The sequence below is a fragment of the Pinus tabuliformis genome, chromosome 3_2 (genome assembly GCF_031772625.1).
Source record: "Pinus tabuliformis cultivar Carrire ecotype Pingquan chromosome 3_2, CPIR1, whole genome shotgun sequence".
Classification (NCBI taxonomy): Eukaryota; Viridiplantae; Streptophyta; class Pinopsida; order Pinales; family Pinaceae; genus Pinus; species Pinus tabuliformis.
The window spans coordinates 1,176,887,572-1,176,904,104 of record NC_142302.1 but is presented as its reverse complement, the minus strand read 5'-3'; the positions used below and the strand labels follow the sequence as shown (position 1 = coordinate 1,176,904,104).

Genomic DNA, 16,533 nt, shown 5'->3' with positions numbered 1-16,533 from the left:
GGGAGGGGAAATTCTGCAGTACTTCAAGTGTCGACATGGCGGATGGCAATTGGGCCAAATCCTCCACTATATTATAATTCTGTGCTGCTCGAGCATGAGGATTAAATGTCGATTTATGTACTACTCCCTTAGGCGGTTTTATTGTTAATTCAGGAATGATTGGTGGAACAAATTCTAACGCAGTTTTTTTCAAACTGTTGGGTTGATCTGTAGCCTTGCCATTCAACGATTGTGGATTTCCATAATCTTTATTCCTTGTAGATATCAAAGCGTCATTTTGCTGTTTTGAGATGGATAGCATAAGCACTTGGGATGGGGAAGCACGATCACTAGCAACCAGGTTAGTTTCTGGATTTGGAAATGGATCAGTCAATACCGCTGAGGTATTTGAAGTCTTTTTGAAAAACTTCTTGACTTCAGCTTGATGTGGACAATCTTTTGTGTAATGGTCCTCATCGCATATGAAACATGGTTGATTAGGTTTCTTCTTTCCAGTAGGGTTTCCAAAAGGTTTTTCAGGAGTCGAATCCTCTTGTTTCTTCTTTTTGTTTGTCCCTTTCTTCTTGCCCCCTGGTTGCTTAGGATTTTTTCCTTTGTCAATTGACACGGCATTGACCTCTAAGGCGAGAGGTTCTTCATCTGCTTTTTGACTAGAAACCGTACGGGCTTTCTTAGATGTAGCCTTTGCGGTTTTCGTGCTTGTCGTACCTATCATGCCATCGCTGACATGAGAGTCTTTATTTGATTTAGGAGGGGGAGGAATGGAAAATTCCGGTCTAGGAGCGTCAGGAATTTTGTCATAAAGCATGCCAGACTGAGTATAAATCAAGTTTAAATATTGCGCACAAGTAATGACTTGCTCTTCAGTGACAACTCCTCCCTTAGCCACATCCTCTATAATAGAGGGTAATAATGACTTTATAAACCATTCAGCTAAAAGCTGATCAAGAACGTACGTCTTCACCATTCTTCGACGACGCCGCCACTCATGAATATGATCAGATATGTGAGTGGCTGTCATCTGTTTAAAGTTGGTAAGGAGTTCTGTCCCTGTTTCGTACCTTATGGGTAATTGAAAATGGGTTAAAAAGGTAGTGGCAAGGGTGCTGAAGTTATCAAACGAAGCTCTAGGCAATTCTATATACCATTTAGCTGCCAGACTAGTTAACGTTCACTGAAAAAGGTGAAGCCTAATCGAATCATCATTCAGGGTGTTGGATGAACACCACAAATGGAATTTCATCACATGATTCGATGGATCTTCACCTGGATTTCCATTGAATTTAGGAATATCAGAGGGAAGTTTATGAGGAATCGCAGGCCACCAAGGGGCGTAAGCAATTGGATCATTTGTCAGCCAATTTAGATCTGGTAATTCTAGAGTTGCTACAAAGGGCAACTGTTGATTCAAGTTAGGCAAAGCATACCCAGGATAAGATGGAATTGCCTGAGCAGTAGGTCTTTGCATACCAGCATAATGTATTTGATGCTGGTAACTTTGATAAGGTTGATGGGCATAACCATTATAGTATGGTTGTTGATAACCGCTTTGGAAATGCGATTGCCCGTTACTTACAAAGCTTTGTTGCTTAGGTCCTTGGTATGACTGCTGGAATTGCGGTTGTTGATATTGCACCAGCCATGGTTGTTGGACCATTTGCTGTTGTCCAATACTGGATGATTGACCAAGATGCGGAGTGATAGTACCTGTTTGAGCCTGAGTCGCTCCAGATAAGGAGGCACTAACCTGAGGTTGTGATTGAATCGCTGAAACGAGAGGCTGTTGTATTGCAACCTGAGAGACTTGAGGTTGACATACAACCAGTAGCGATTGCACTTGCGATATAGTCACAATAGCAGGTGTAGTGGGAATATTCGACACAGGATGGACTGGTTTGATTGAATATACAACCCTTGGTTGTTGAGGCAGTATTGGTATCCAACCGCTGGATGTAATTCTAGTTTGACATGAATTTTGTTGTAAACTCTCATATGGTTGTTCTTTAGGTGGGAACAATGAAAAGGCATACTGCCCCTCATATGGTGTGTTATAGAAATATTTGGGCACTGCAACCCCAATCACATATGTCCATAAACCAAGAGCTGCTAGTCCCACTAAGATGGGTAGCTATCTTAGAAAAAAACAGATTAAAGTCACTTGCTTTTCCTTTACGAGAGAGAGATGAGAAAGGAGCAGAGAGTACCAACCTCAGTCTTCCGCTTGGCTCCTTGCTTGTTTCCTTTCCCCTTTGACAGAATCTCGCCACTGCTTCCTTACTTGTCTCGCTTCCAGACCTAGGTGGAGACCTTGAGAATCTTCTAGAAGCTGCTCATTTGACACTTGCCTCCCTGAATTCACCCAAATATGAGTAGGAGATCATGAAATCCCCAAATGGAACCAAGAACTATTAGAGAGATGACACTAATCAAAATCCCAGAAGCTGACTCACCCCCCTACAAATATCTATAAATGGATCCCTCATCCTAGAGATCCAGAGGTTGGAATTTGGTAATTTGCAAAGAGGTGCTACTGGTTTCTCTTTGAAGACATTGTTGGGTCATCTTGCTTTGTGTGAGGTGAAGAGGGCTTTCAAGCTGGGAGGATGGCGCTGGGTCAGACCAAGTGGTTGTAATCCTCTCTTCTACTACTTTTACTAATAAAGCTATTTGAGTTTTCCTCCATATTCTCTGAATATTGTGTTGATATATGCATGTCTATGGTCAATATATATCTGATCCTATATTGTTCACAGTGAAAGATCTCTATGCTTTGATGGTATTATGCTGCTGTGAATCTACAAGAGCAAGCCAGAGGAATCGACGAGCATTATCCAGGCCCTGCAGCAATCGACATAGTTGAAGTTGTGTCCATAGTCTCAGGGTTCCATGGCCATGGCGATCGCAGCGGGAGCTGCGTTTTGTACGTTACCCTCGTTGTCCTCCTCCTTAGAATTGAATAATTGGAAGCCCTTGAATTCCAATACCCACCTTCACTTCAACCATAACAGGAGCCTAAACACTGCCAGATTATCAGTGAGAGCCATGTCCTCGTCGACCGGCGTCCTGACGCAGGATCAGTTGAAAAAATTGGCTGCAGAGAAAGCCGTGGAATATGTGGAGAGCGGCATGGTGCTGGGATTGGGCACCGGCTCCACCGCTGCCTTTGCCGTGGCTAGAATCGGGGAGCTTATGAAGGCCGGGGAGCTGAAAGACATCGTGGGCGTCCCCACCTCCAAGCGCACTGCCGAGCAGGCCGCGTCTCTAGGCATCCCCCTCTCGGTGCTTGATGATCACCCCAACATTGACCTCGCCATCGATGGCGCCGACGAGGTCGACCCGGAGCTCAACCTCGTCAAGGGCCGCGGTGGCGCGTTGCTCCGAGAGAAGATGGTGGAGGCTGCCTCCGCAAAGTTCGTGGTCATCGTCGACGAATCGAAGCTCGTCAGTGGCCTCGGCGGCAGCGGCCTGGCAATGCCTGTGGAGGTGGTGCCCTTCTGTTGGAAGTACAATGCTTCGAGGCTGCAATCCCTCTTTCAGGCCGAGGGCTGCGAGGCGAAGCTCAGGATGGACGGTGACAAGCCGTACGTTACGGATAACGCCAATTACATCGTGGATTTGTATTTCAAGACTCCGATCAAAGATTCGAGGGCCGCGGCTAAAGCCATGCTGGCTTTCGAAGGCGTGGTCGAGCACGGGCTCTTCTTGGATATGGCCACGGCTGTAATCATTGCTGGGGCGGAAGGTGTTAGGGTCAATACCAAGTGAGAAATTTTTGGGTTGCCGTGATGACTGTCGGTGTCCGGGTAGCTTTCTGTAATCAGCTAGAAATAAATGCAATATAAATATTGCATGCATTTGTATCGAGTTAGCAGGTAATTGTTTGACTAAATTCAAATCGTTTAGGCCATATGGGGCTTTGGGTCACTGTACCTATTTGGCATGAGACCAAGTGTTTCCTTTCTACAATATCTTACATTGAACGACGTATACAGTTTCTCTGAAAAGCCTGCAAATGTTGAAAAAGTTGTTTGAAATTAGCAAATGACAAATTTTTCTATCCAGTTATTATTCAATTTCAGAGGCAGAGTTGCCGGACGTTTCTTTGTGATGTTTTTGCCCTTTAAACGCAACATTTGCCATCTTGTTCTACTATCTGCTGTTTAAATGTTTATCAATTAAGCTTGTTCCATTTCAGTAGAAACATCTGGTATTGGATGTATCAAATATATTTAAATTGATTATCATTTTACACTGGTCAAAAATATTGTTGCTCAAACCAATCTCTTTCACTTAAATTTGATGCTTCATTTCATAGGATTAGAAAAGTATTTCCTGAATTTGTTTATCATTTTACACTGGTCAAAAATATTGGTGCTCTAACTAAACTATTGTTCTTAAATTTGATGCTTCATGTCATAGGTTTAGAACAGTATTTTGTGATTTTGCTTATCTATTTGCATTAGCAGACAGCAGTCTTAAAATGATGCACTAAGTTAGCCCATAAATTTGAATTTTCCTCCAACGTACTTGCGAGTATGCTGGTTACCAGTGGCAAATTGGAATCTTTTACCGCATTTATCTGTGATTGATAATTTGTTCTTTGGATTATTTGCAATATGTTTTGCCAATTGTGCCATCTGACCATGGAACATCTTTCATTCCTAACTACAAAGTGGTATATTTATTTTCAGAAAAACCACTTGTTGTTTGAGCTTTCTGGGTACAAACTGCGCAATTTTTTTTGGACATTTCACATGTTTTTACATATTTTATATCCAGAAAGGTCAAGCAACATGATGACTAACTGTGAAAACTTATACACTCAAACCATTTGTACTTTTTGCATAACAGCTCCAAGATCTTCCCAAGCTCTTCTGGTAAAAGGTAAACTGCTTTTCCTACGTATGGCCATTGCATATGTGGTGCATAATGTTCAAGGATCGCTAAAGATTGCTTGTGAACTTATAAGTGTGGTAGCTCCCCATGTCAATCCTTTGGAGTATTTCTAGAGCCGGATAAAATTCTTAATGCAGCATTGGAAAACTTTAGCATTGCATATTTGCAGATTTTTGGTTGAGTGAAATCTGTTTTTAAATGGTCTTTGAAGGTTCAGGAACAGGAACCATCTTCAAAACACCAGAGATGTTAATTCAACAATCTTTTTTGACAATATTGTATGCCAAAATAAGGATTTTGTGTATAAACTGTTAGTTCATCATTAAATTATAGTCTAAACATATGACCTACTTGGTATCAGTCTGAAAAAATATTGGATTCTATTCAGCTGCGCTGAGAATCATCTATTATGATGTTTCTGAGCCACATTAGTGTTTGTAGGTTTGTGGATAATGCAAATCCAATGAGAGATGGGGTTCATGTTTTTCTTGTTCTTAAATTTGACATAGCCTTGAAACTTTCCTTTCAGTTAGGAGCAGGTCAATAGGAAATTTTCCAACTGAGGCACTGCAAAAGTCTAGAGGCACATGAACAAATAATTTGAGAATAAATTCCTGAAAGATCTAGCGAAATAGTTTTTGAATGACCTTGTGAGAATTGCGGTGATTGTGGAATACACAGTCGGTCTCTCTTTTTTAATTCCAAGCATTGATAAAAACATGTGACAGCACTGATTACTTGTCTCAGTTTCCAACTATCTTCTTCGTCATTCCTTAAAAGCATCTTGTGCATGTATTTGGGTCTCGTAGATTGGGTTTTACCACATCTTACTGTGTTTACAATGTTTTTTTATACACATCCTTTTGACATTTTAGCTACTTCTTACCATGGTTATTCTTTTTTTTGTTGGATGTGACTCAAGTGCCATTAACCCACTTTGGTCATATGTGGACATTAAAAGAACCTTTTTCATGTATCTACACAGAAAATTTAAAAACAACATGTATTTTCACTACCAATATACTGACCTCACAATCTGAGCCATTGTTTCCATCGCAGAGGCTACCTGCAATGCTTCCAATGCATCCAGGTAAGCTTGGTCCTGCCTCTGCAAATCTTCCTGCACATTTTTCATTTATTAGTCATCAAGGTCTCTCAAACCCTCTTTGCATCCAACAAAAATTCATGAGCAAACTAATCATGTATAAAAGGATTTAAGACATTCAGTAAAACTTTCTCTGTCACTAAATACACCCTCTAAACATACGTCCAACAAAGCCCACAACTAATATCAAGGAAACCTCATGGTATCCAGCAAGAATTGGTGATGAGCACCTTTCATTCATACATCACGGCTTTGCAAGCCCTCATTACACCAAACAAGAATTCGTGACAAGATATCCAGTAGTGTTCTTGAATTTTTCGTTGGGTAAAGAAATTAAGAATTCGCGGATTCTTTTTTTCTGTTCTGGTCAATTTGCTCATGCTACATTCGACCTGACTGACGGGTTTTTGTATAAAGACTCTTATTCAGGGTAAATATATTGGAATTTGCCACAGCATAGGAATCTGCGCACGCGTTTGGAGCCTCATTTTTTCGGTATCTGTGTGGGTCTATTTTTCTTTCAGTCATGAATCAAAATTTTCTATTTGAACGAGTCGAACTGTCCGCTACAAAAATTAGTGACAAAATCGGTATAAATTTAGGTTTGCAACCGTGGAGTTGTTGTTAATCTCGTTCAGAAAGAAATCTTGCAAAGTGCGTCGACTGAGAAGTTCGGCTCTGTTAGCTTTTCAGATGGTAGAATTTTATAAAGCTTCTTGTTGTCCCGTGTGTTGAAATTGGATCCCCAAAAGCCACTCGAACCGTGTTTCTGCAAAATAACCATCATATTTTGATTGATTGAGCGGTTGTAGAATTAGGTTTATAAAATGAACCCAGATTGTCAAAATATCAATCATAGTACTGAATTGTGAACTCTGACACTTTGTATCCTCGGATTTTGGCAACTTTAGAGGGATTTGTTGCAAAACTTCAGTTCTTCATGGAACTATGACTAACACATCATTTCCGCCCAAGTTTTACCGTATCAATCAAAAACTTGTTAGTTCGAGATGATAGTTAGTGCACACCTCCCGTGTGTGCTTGTTGTCACGTTTAACTGCAATGGCATACCTAACAAACATCTTCTCACAAGGTAGAGCCAATATATTTGACTATTATATTTTTGAGTAAGTAGATAAATTCAACTTCTTTTGGCAGAAATTATTCTTCAAATTTAGTAAGAATTCTGTTTCACGTTGGAGCTCTAGATGATTGATGGGAATTTTGATCCCGAAACTCTTCCTTCCAGGGTTTTGGTCTGTTTTAAGATGATCTATATTGTTTTTTGTGAAATCAGAATATTTATATTATGATTAAAAACATGAGCATACATTACCAAATGTTTCTATTGGTCTGTCACTCGGAAACCAGACCAATAGCATAGACCCAATTGAGGATTTGATAATGCAAAAGCTGCTAGGAGTGCTACATAGAAAACATAATAATATAATGCTCCTCCTCTTTATCATTTTTCCAATTTTCATACTATTTATGCAATTGAGAATTTGTGATTATTTAATATTCTTAGTTTGAATATTTGTGATTGAGAATTTGTAATTATTTAATATTCTTAGTTTGAATATTTGTGATTATTTCACTCTTCAATTACTAGCCAAACTCATCCTGGCCTTCATTTTTGTTATGGGGGTCCTTCATTTTTATGAGCTGAATACATATCTATAAATGCATTTTTTTATCATTTTTCCAATTTTCATACTATTTATGCAATTGAGAATTTGTGATTATTTAATATTCTTAGTTTGAATATTTGTGATTATTTCACCCTTCAATTACTAGCCAAACTCATCCTGGCCTTCATTTTTGTTATGGGGGTCCTTCATTTTTATGAGCTGAATACATATCTATAAATGCATTTTTTTTATCATTTTTCCAATTTTCATACCCGTCTTAGTGGGACCTGCAATATGGTATCTTCCATTCAGAAGATGTCCAAACGCGATATTAGCATGGATTGTCACCAGGTCTTGCCTCCAAGCCCAATAGAAATATTGTAGCAATCAATGTTCTCGGCATGGGAGGCAAACCCCAATGAACGCTCATCAAGCATTTGGGTAGATAGGTCTAAGGAGTATGGTACCTCTTCAGATCCTTGGTCGCATGTACATTCTACAGATGAAGGAATTGTTTAGTCAATGAACATACAGGGGGCACCATGGGAAGATTACCACCATCGTTCCCATCTTCCGGATTACAACGAAGATTACTCCAGCAACCTTAATCATCCATCAGTCTTTGATTTTCTATGAAATACTGTAAACACGGTGGATTTCAAGCGAAATCTGTCCAATATTGAAGAAACTGTCACCATAAATATCTCAACTAAACCAGATGTTGTAGAAAATATTCATGTTGGCAAATCTTGTTCTTCTTCAGAACTTGAAATATATTACGCTCTCTTTTGCGAGTTTAGAGATGTCTTTGCATGGTCATATGAAGAAATGCCAGGCATTGACTCGAGCATAGTTGAACACGAAATTAATATGTATCCAGATGTCAAACCAGTAAGACAACGGCTTCGGCAGCTGCACCTAAAGAAAGTTGCTGCCATCAAAGCAGAAGTTGAAAAACTTCTCCATGCTGGTTTCATTTACCCGGTTCCTCTAACTGATTGGGTATCTAACATTGTTCTTGTGATGAAAAAGCAAGGAACAATTAGAGTGTGCGTCGATTACAGTGATGTAAACCAAGCTTGTCCAAAGGACAACTACCCTACACCCTTCATCGACCAGATAATTGATGAATGCGCCAGATGCGAAATATTTTTGTTTATGGATGGATTTTTTGGGTATAATCAAATAAACATCTGCCCACAGGACTAGTCAAAGACTGCATTTATCTATCCATAGGGCACATTCGCGTACCGTAAGCTACCTTTTGGTTTGAAGAACGCAGGGGCAACTTTTCAGAGGGCAATGAATTATGCCTTCCATGACATCAAGAACATCATTCAACCATACCTCAACAATCTTCTAGCTTACTCGCGAAAGCAAACCGATCATCTGTAGCATTTGAGAGAAATATTTCTACGTTGCCAACACTAGAAGATAAGACTCAATCTGCACAAGTGTGTGTTTTGCGTCGGTTCTGGTTGTTTACTTGGCTTTGTAGTTTCAAAAGACGGAATTCGTCTCGACCCCTGCAAGGTTCAGGCAATCATAGATTTGCCTCCACCTTCAAATTTGCTCCAGATTCAGAAACTCCAAGGGAAAGCAAACTTTTTGAGGAGGTTCATTGCAAATTACGCTGAACTTGCTAAAGGTTATACGCGTCTTTTGAAAAAAGAAGTACCCTTCAACTGGGATCAAGTCGCCCAAGCTTCCTTTGATGCTCTAAAGGAATCCCTAATCAAAGCATCATTAATGTACGCTCCTGATTATCAAATAGACTTTAACCTGTATCTGGCTACAACATATACGACCATCGCAATGGTTTTAGTTCAAGAAGACAATGGAATCGAACAACCTGTTTATTATTTAAGTTGAAACTTAAATGATACAGAAAGCAAGTACTCATATGTTGAAAAGCTAGCTCTCGCTGTCGTTCAAGCAATACAGAGATTTCGACACTATGTTCTCTTTCGAAAAACTACCGTTTTGTCAGATTGCAACCCCATGACTTATATATTGTCACGGCAATTGCTTAGGGGCAAATATTCAAAGTGGATAGAAATTTTGCAAGAGTTTGATCTGGAATTCGTAAAATCCAAATCAAAGAAAGCTCTAGTTTTCGCAGAGTTACTATGTGATTTCCCATCGTCGTCCAACGATTCAACATCCAAAACAACAATCGTGGATGAATCTTTGTTTCTGATATCTTCAAGCGATCCGTGGTATGGAGATATAATCATTTATCTCCAACCCAAACGTATAGGTCTAATACCTCTCGCTCAGAATAGCGACGTACTCGATACCAAGAAAAAGACTACATGATCGTCGTGGTGTCGATACAGTTCTGCAAAGGTGCCTCACCAATGACGAGACCAAAAAAGTCCTGAATGATTGTCATTCAGGCGCATTTGGGGGGCATCAATCTGGTTATGCTACAGCACAAAAGATTTTACGAGCAGGATACTTCTGGTCAACAATGTTGAAAGATTGCATAACCGCAGTCAGAAGTTTCCATGCTTGTCAAATCTTCGACCGTAAAACCAGAATACCACCTGCACCTCTGCAGCCAGTAGTTGTTGTTGGGCCATTCGCCAAATGGGGCATAGATTTCATGCAATGTAACCCCACCTCGGCTAGGGGGCATGGGTATATCATAGTCGCAATTAACTATTTTACGAAATGGGTCGAGGCGCTGCCTACATTAAACAACAGCGGCGAAACAGCCACTCTTTTCTTTTTCAATCATGTAGTCGCCTGTTTAGGCATTCCACAAGCTATAGTCACAGATCATGGATCGCATTTCCGCAATCACATGATGGTTGAATTGGCCGCCAAATTAGGACCGTCCCACGACAACTCTACTCCGTATTATCCACAAGCTAACATGCAAGTTGAGGCGATCAACAAAGTCTTGAAACGCATGCTACAAAGGATGATTGGAGTCCATAAACAAAGTTGGCACCTAATCCTGTACTCAGCCTTGTGGGCATATCGGACATCGGTAAGAAATGTGACCGGGTTTACACCCTTTCAGCTGGTGTATGGCCTGGAAGCGATCTTACCAGTTCAGTGTGAAATTTCGTCTCTCAAGCTCGCAGTTGACCTCCTCCCCGGAACTTCAGAGGAAGAGGCTCGTTTCTTAGAGTTAATCCAACTGGATGAAACCCATCATGACGCCGCCTTAGCTAACGAAGCACATAAGAAACGGGTCAAAGCACAATTTGACAAGAATGTCAAACCCCGCATTTTCTCAGAAGGTGACCTGGTCTTGCTTTACGATCAGGAATCCGATAAATTGGGAGTAGGTAAGTTCCAGTCTTTGTGGATGGGTCCTTATATTGTTAAGCGTGCATTAGCAAAAGGGTCCTATGAGCTAGTAGATTATGACGAAATTCCACTTTCGCAACCCTGAAACGGGTTGTACCTTAAGCGTTACTATGCTTGACTCGGCATGGTAACCTCTTCATATGCTTTTGTTACATTTTTGTTTCGTTAAGAGTGATCGTTTTGGATAGGTAATCCAATTTTTCATTTTGTTGTAGATGTCGAACCCATTGGAATCATTTGTTGGATATGCCAACGAGGCGAGTCGTAGTATGCAGAACCTATCTTCTGTAGCTTGGGCCATCTTTGATCCAAGCGGCGAGTTAGTGAGTTTCAGAGGGGTGTGTATGGGTCAATCAACGAACAACATCGATGAATATAGTGCGTTGATAGAACTCCTCTCTGATGCCATCGCACATGGCATACGCCGACTTGTCGTCAGGCTAGACTCACAGCTCATCATTCTCCAGCTTACAGGCATCTATTCCGTGCAGAATCCAGCTATCTATCGTATGTTCCTAAGTGTCAAGATTTTGGAAAGGTAGTTCGATTCTATTCAATATGAACATATTCCCAGAAAGTTAAACACATTAACGATTCATTAGCAAATTATGTGTTAGATAGACATTTGCAACATTTGTAAAAGGAAAGCATTTTATCAATAACTGCATTAGGATCATATAACTTAACCAAAATAAAACTTCGAAAATAAAAAATATATATATGACTATTTATAGTTTGTACATAGTGTTCTATGTCCAGGACAAAATCGGTCATATGACCCAAAAACTCAAAATGCAAGGGGGCACCCTAGTCTAATGATGCTGGTGATAACTAGTCACCGCCTGTGCAATCATGCGTAAGAGCCTAGTCCAATGGCTCGGCACGCCAATGGTATGGCGCTGTAATCTCAGAGGCAGCTCATCGGTCCTCACGTCAGGAATACCAAGGGTGAGACCCTCGATCTGATCCTGCAACACTGCAAGGGTCTCGGATACATCCAGGTCGCGAAGGATGGCCCTCCCTACAGCCTCTCCTGTTGGAACAGTAGCTACTACTCTCGGACGCACAGGCCCAATATCTGCATAAACACATGAGTTTTGATTAGTCTTGATGAACATTTGAAAAACACAAGAACATTATAAAAACAATAAACAGAGATATGGTCAGAGATTTTCACCTATGGCACCCCACTGCTCGCCAGCCGGCAGCACCAAGTCTGGGTCACCCCGGAAGTCCATCCCAGCATATGGATACTCGACATAAGTCATCAGTTGACGGTTGAACCACTCGAAGAAAGCATCAGAGAATGAAACCTGCGATTGACCAGCATGTCTGGCCATAAGGTCGACCCATCTCTGCATCCGTGGCTCAGTCGATGGTGGCAAGCCAAGTGAGATGTACTGGGGTTGTATCAGTGGGATCCTCTCCAAGGTGAAAGCGGTCAGAATTGAACCATAGACAAAGTTCTTAGATCTTACGATTTTCACCTTGGTGAGCTGTTCTTTGATCACCGGAAGTACTGTATCACACCAGTTGAATACCTTGGGTTTGAGACATTCCAAGGCATACTGCATATAGGACCTGTTGGCCAAGTGAAGGGCCGCGCTACCAGCCAGTCTAGCAAAGGTAAATAAAATAGTCCTTAAGGACCGGTCTGTGACATCTCGGATATTGATCTTACCGTCCCTGCTCGGCTGAGATCCTTCTCTATAGTATCGGCGAATATAATCCCTCACGGATTCGCCCCCACGGGCGAAACCTGACAATGAGAGAGGGGTGCCACACCTCAATAAACCGGTCAAGAAATAGATGTCCTCAACATTCATGGGGATGGATTTGCCTCTTATCCGGAACACTTGGTCGGTAGGATCCCATGCATCGAGGAAATATTGCAACAAGTTGATTTGTTGCCTCATGCTAGACATGCGGAAGAACTTGAGCAAGCCACAGTTCCACAATGCAATTACTGTACCCAGATCATGAATGGAAACCATGTCCTGTTCTTCATGCTCGCGTTCACACCATGTAACAACCATTTTTTCTTTGATGAATCTCTGAAAAACAAACAAGAGAAGAATTAGGATCCTGATTTGGCAAAAAACAGGGAAAATTTCCATGAAAAATCAGTGCAAAAGTTTTCCTCCTTGCGCCCATCGCACCCTAGCTGTGCACCAGGTGAGATGCATCCTAACTGGTCAGTGGCCAGTGTAGGATGCATCGTACCTTTCGATATATACTAGGTGCGATGGGGGCAGAACGAAATGTTCAAACCCTAGGGGCCCAGAAAAGTAGGAAAACATGCTCAGAATTCAAAAAGGAAAGAATGCAATTGAAGAGCTCAGGTTTAGCTCCTACCTGGTCCAGACGGCGCCGAAAATCGTCCACAAAATCTCCCAGAATCAGCTGATGAAAATCAAGGGGGAAAACACCTCCAGAGCTCCAACAGTCACAACTCCAAAAGAAATGGTAAAATGAGGGGTAAAAAACTATTTTAAGTTACTTTTCATGTAATTTAAGTAGGGTATTAGATTTTTAACTCATTTTTCAAGCATATGTCCTCATTTCTAATCAGTTTGATGGAGCAATTGAACAGGTAGTACGACCGTCAAAAGAACATAGTGTTAACAGTGAATCGAATATCAATGACCATTATCACAAGCAATTTTACGCGAAGTTCAAGCTCGTTAAAAATTAAACCTAGCAATGAGCATATGTTCCACCAAAGTTTAAGCTCATTAAAAAATGAACCCACCTCCAGTAAATAACCATTGTGAATGATTATCATCAGCTTTTGAGCCTTGGTCGTGTTCTTACCATCACCTCCACTCTGTTTTAGCCAATCATTCGCCTCCATTTGATTGTTTACCCCTTTTGAGGAACAATTGCGACAAGTGATCCTATTAGCCACCTTCTTTACACTGCCGTGATTGGAAAGTTCCAAACCTTACCTGGAACCAGCTGCTATCTGAAAACATCACTCATTCCTCAAAAAACGAGTCTCCTTTAAGCTCTTTTCATCTGACTCGTAAAATATGAAAAGATTGCCGAGCAATTGGCCTCTCCAGCTCATTAAAGTGATTGGAAGTGCTATCCCTCCTCTAGATTTTAATCTTTTTGGACCTGAGGGATTATTACACAAAAAGATCGAGCGTTTGTCTTGTTCGGCTCGTTAAAACTATCGAAAATTCATCCCTTTCATATTGTTTTATACTTTTTTGGACTTAAGGGATTAGATTACAAAAAAGGAATATTGGATTTTTCTTTCTGTCTCTTTTCAGACTCTTTAAAATTGAAAAGGACCGAGTTATCCTTGTCGTTAAACTCGTTAAAACAATAGTGAAAAACTTGTCCATTCAGACAAGAGCAAGTTTCACTGTCGCTAGGCTCGTTAAAACATAGCGACGGGTTTGCCCGAAGGGAAAATTATAGAACAAGCATATGTTATCCTCCTCAAGCTTGACAAAAATAAAGAGGTACTGGTCAGAAATGACTGGGGAAAATTGGGAAGAAAACTTGAAGAAACTTTATTGGTAGCAGGTCGCTCTTGAACATGACACTTTCACTCCATCACCATGATTGAGTCGGGTTGGGTTATTCTGTTCACTGGTCATATCACCATTGGTCCATCATACCATCCACTTTTGGGGTTAACGCTACCAATCCATTTCAGTGTCGCCGATATGTTCAAGAGAAGTCGCTCAGAGAATTCACCTACCCAGCTTGTGTCTCATCCGCTACAATACCTTCACGCTTCATTCTTTCATGACCGCCACCCTGAACCTTGTATCATCAGATCGTTTTCACCTCTACAAAATCATTTTCTCCGTTCCATGTCATAGATGTGGGATCCATTAATGCCCTCCTACGACAGGTCACTTCTTGTCAACATCAGCTCATTATCCAAGAAGCCAACCTAGGGACAACCCTTCCAGTACTTTGAAGCTTGCATGCCTTAATGGCAAGTTTCTCACTTCCGGCGACAGGTTTACACTAATGGCCTTCGACCGAAATATTTTGCGTGGTGTTCAACATCAACTCATGTATTCACACCACGTGAATTGTACTGCAGTACCTTGAGGGTCATCATCATCATCGGTGATTCCTCTCGCGTCTGTTAACAGCTTACATCATTGGCTGGTAATCAGGTGATGTCCTTCCATGTTCGACATCAAGACATATTTTCACATGGATCGACTTATACTTTCGGGTGAAGATTGAACGAGTTTTGAAGACCCCAGATCTAGTTCATCCATCCGGGCTGCGATATATTCAGGAGAATAAAGACATCAAATGTACACCATTGCTACACAAATAATCATCCAAACTAAGGGATGATGGCTCTACCAGAATCATCAGTCTGCACACAGACGGTTGTCTATCCTATGTACATGAAAATGAATTTATCAAGTTGAACATGGGAATGCCCACCTCAGCCAGATCATGAAAATATTATGAAGATAATGTATTGTATTGTATCTTATTACAGGTCACCTTCCAGTGCGAAAAACCTCGAATCCTCATTATAAAGCATTTCACCTGACATCAAAAGATTTATGACCTCATGCTTTAGGGGGCAACTGTTATAGACATATTTGGGCACTGCAACCCCAATCACATATGTCCATAAACCAAGGGCTTCTAAGTCCCTAAAAGTTTTGTTTCATACCCTAAAGGAGCAAGGTCAACTGATTACATCATCTCCCAGAAGTTTTCCATGAAAAACCACTCAGAACTGGTCAAAGCAGGACCATACAGACTACCCAGTGCAAAGGGTGCGATGCATCTCACCTGCCACATGCAAAAAGTGCGATGCATACTGGAAAGCCCTTCTGTAGGGTGCGATGAGCGAGAGCAGAAAAATGGCACAAGCAGTTTGCTAGGTGGAGACCCTGAGAATCTTCTAGAAGCTGCTCATTTGACACTTGCCTCCCTGAATTCGCCCAAAGATGAGTAGGAGATCATGAAATCCCCAAATGGCACCAAGAACTATCAGAGAGATGACATTAATCAAAATCCCAGAAGCTGACTCACCCCCTTGCAAATATCTATAAATGGATCCCTCATCCCAGAGATCCAGAGGTTGGAATTTGGTAATTTGCAAAGAGGTGTTGTTGGTTTCTCTTTGAAGACATTGTTGGGTGATCTTGCTTTGTGTGAGGTGAAGAGGGATTTCAAGCTGGGAGGATGGCGCTGGGTCAGACCAAGTGGTTGTAATCCTCTCTTCTACTACTTTTACTAATAAAGCTATTTGAGTTTTCCTCCATATTCTTGTGTATCTCTGAATATTGTGTTGATATATGCATGTGTATGGTCAATATATATCTGATTCTATATTGTTTATAGTGAAAGATCTCTATGCTTTGATCGTATTATGCTGTTGTGAATCTACAGGTGCTCTTTGAAGCAGGACAAGTAAGGAAGCAGTGGTGAGATTCTGTCAAAGGGGAAAGGAAACAAGCAAGGAGCTAAGCGGAAGACTGAGGTTGGTACTCTCTACTTCTTTCTCATCTCTCTCTCGTAAAGGAAAAACAAGTGACTTTAATATGTTTGTTTCTAAGATAGCTACCCATCTTAGTG

The 16,533-nt window shown here is 41.0% G+C and overlaps 1 pseudogene; it reads left to right on the top strand.

Annotated features, from left to right (window-relative positions):
• The first annotated feature begins 2,813 nt into the window (after window positions 1–2,813).
• On the top strand, window positions 2,814–3,895 carry LOC149184918 (putative ribose-5-phosphate isomerase 3, chloroplastic pseudogene; annotated as a pseudogene).
• The last annotated feature ends 12,638 nt before the right edge of the window (window positions 3,896–16,533 follow it).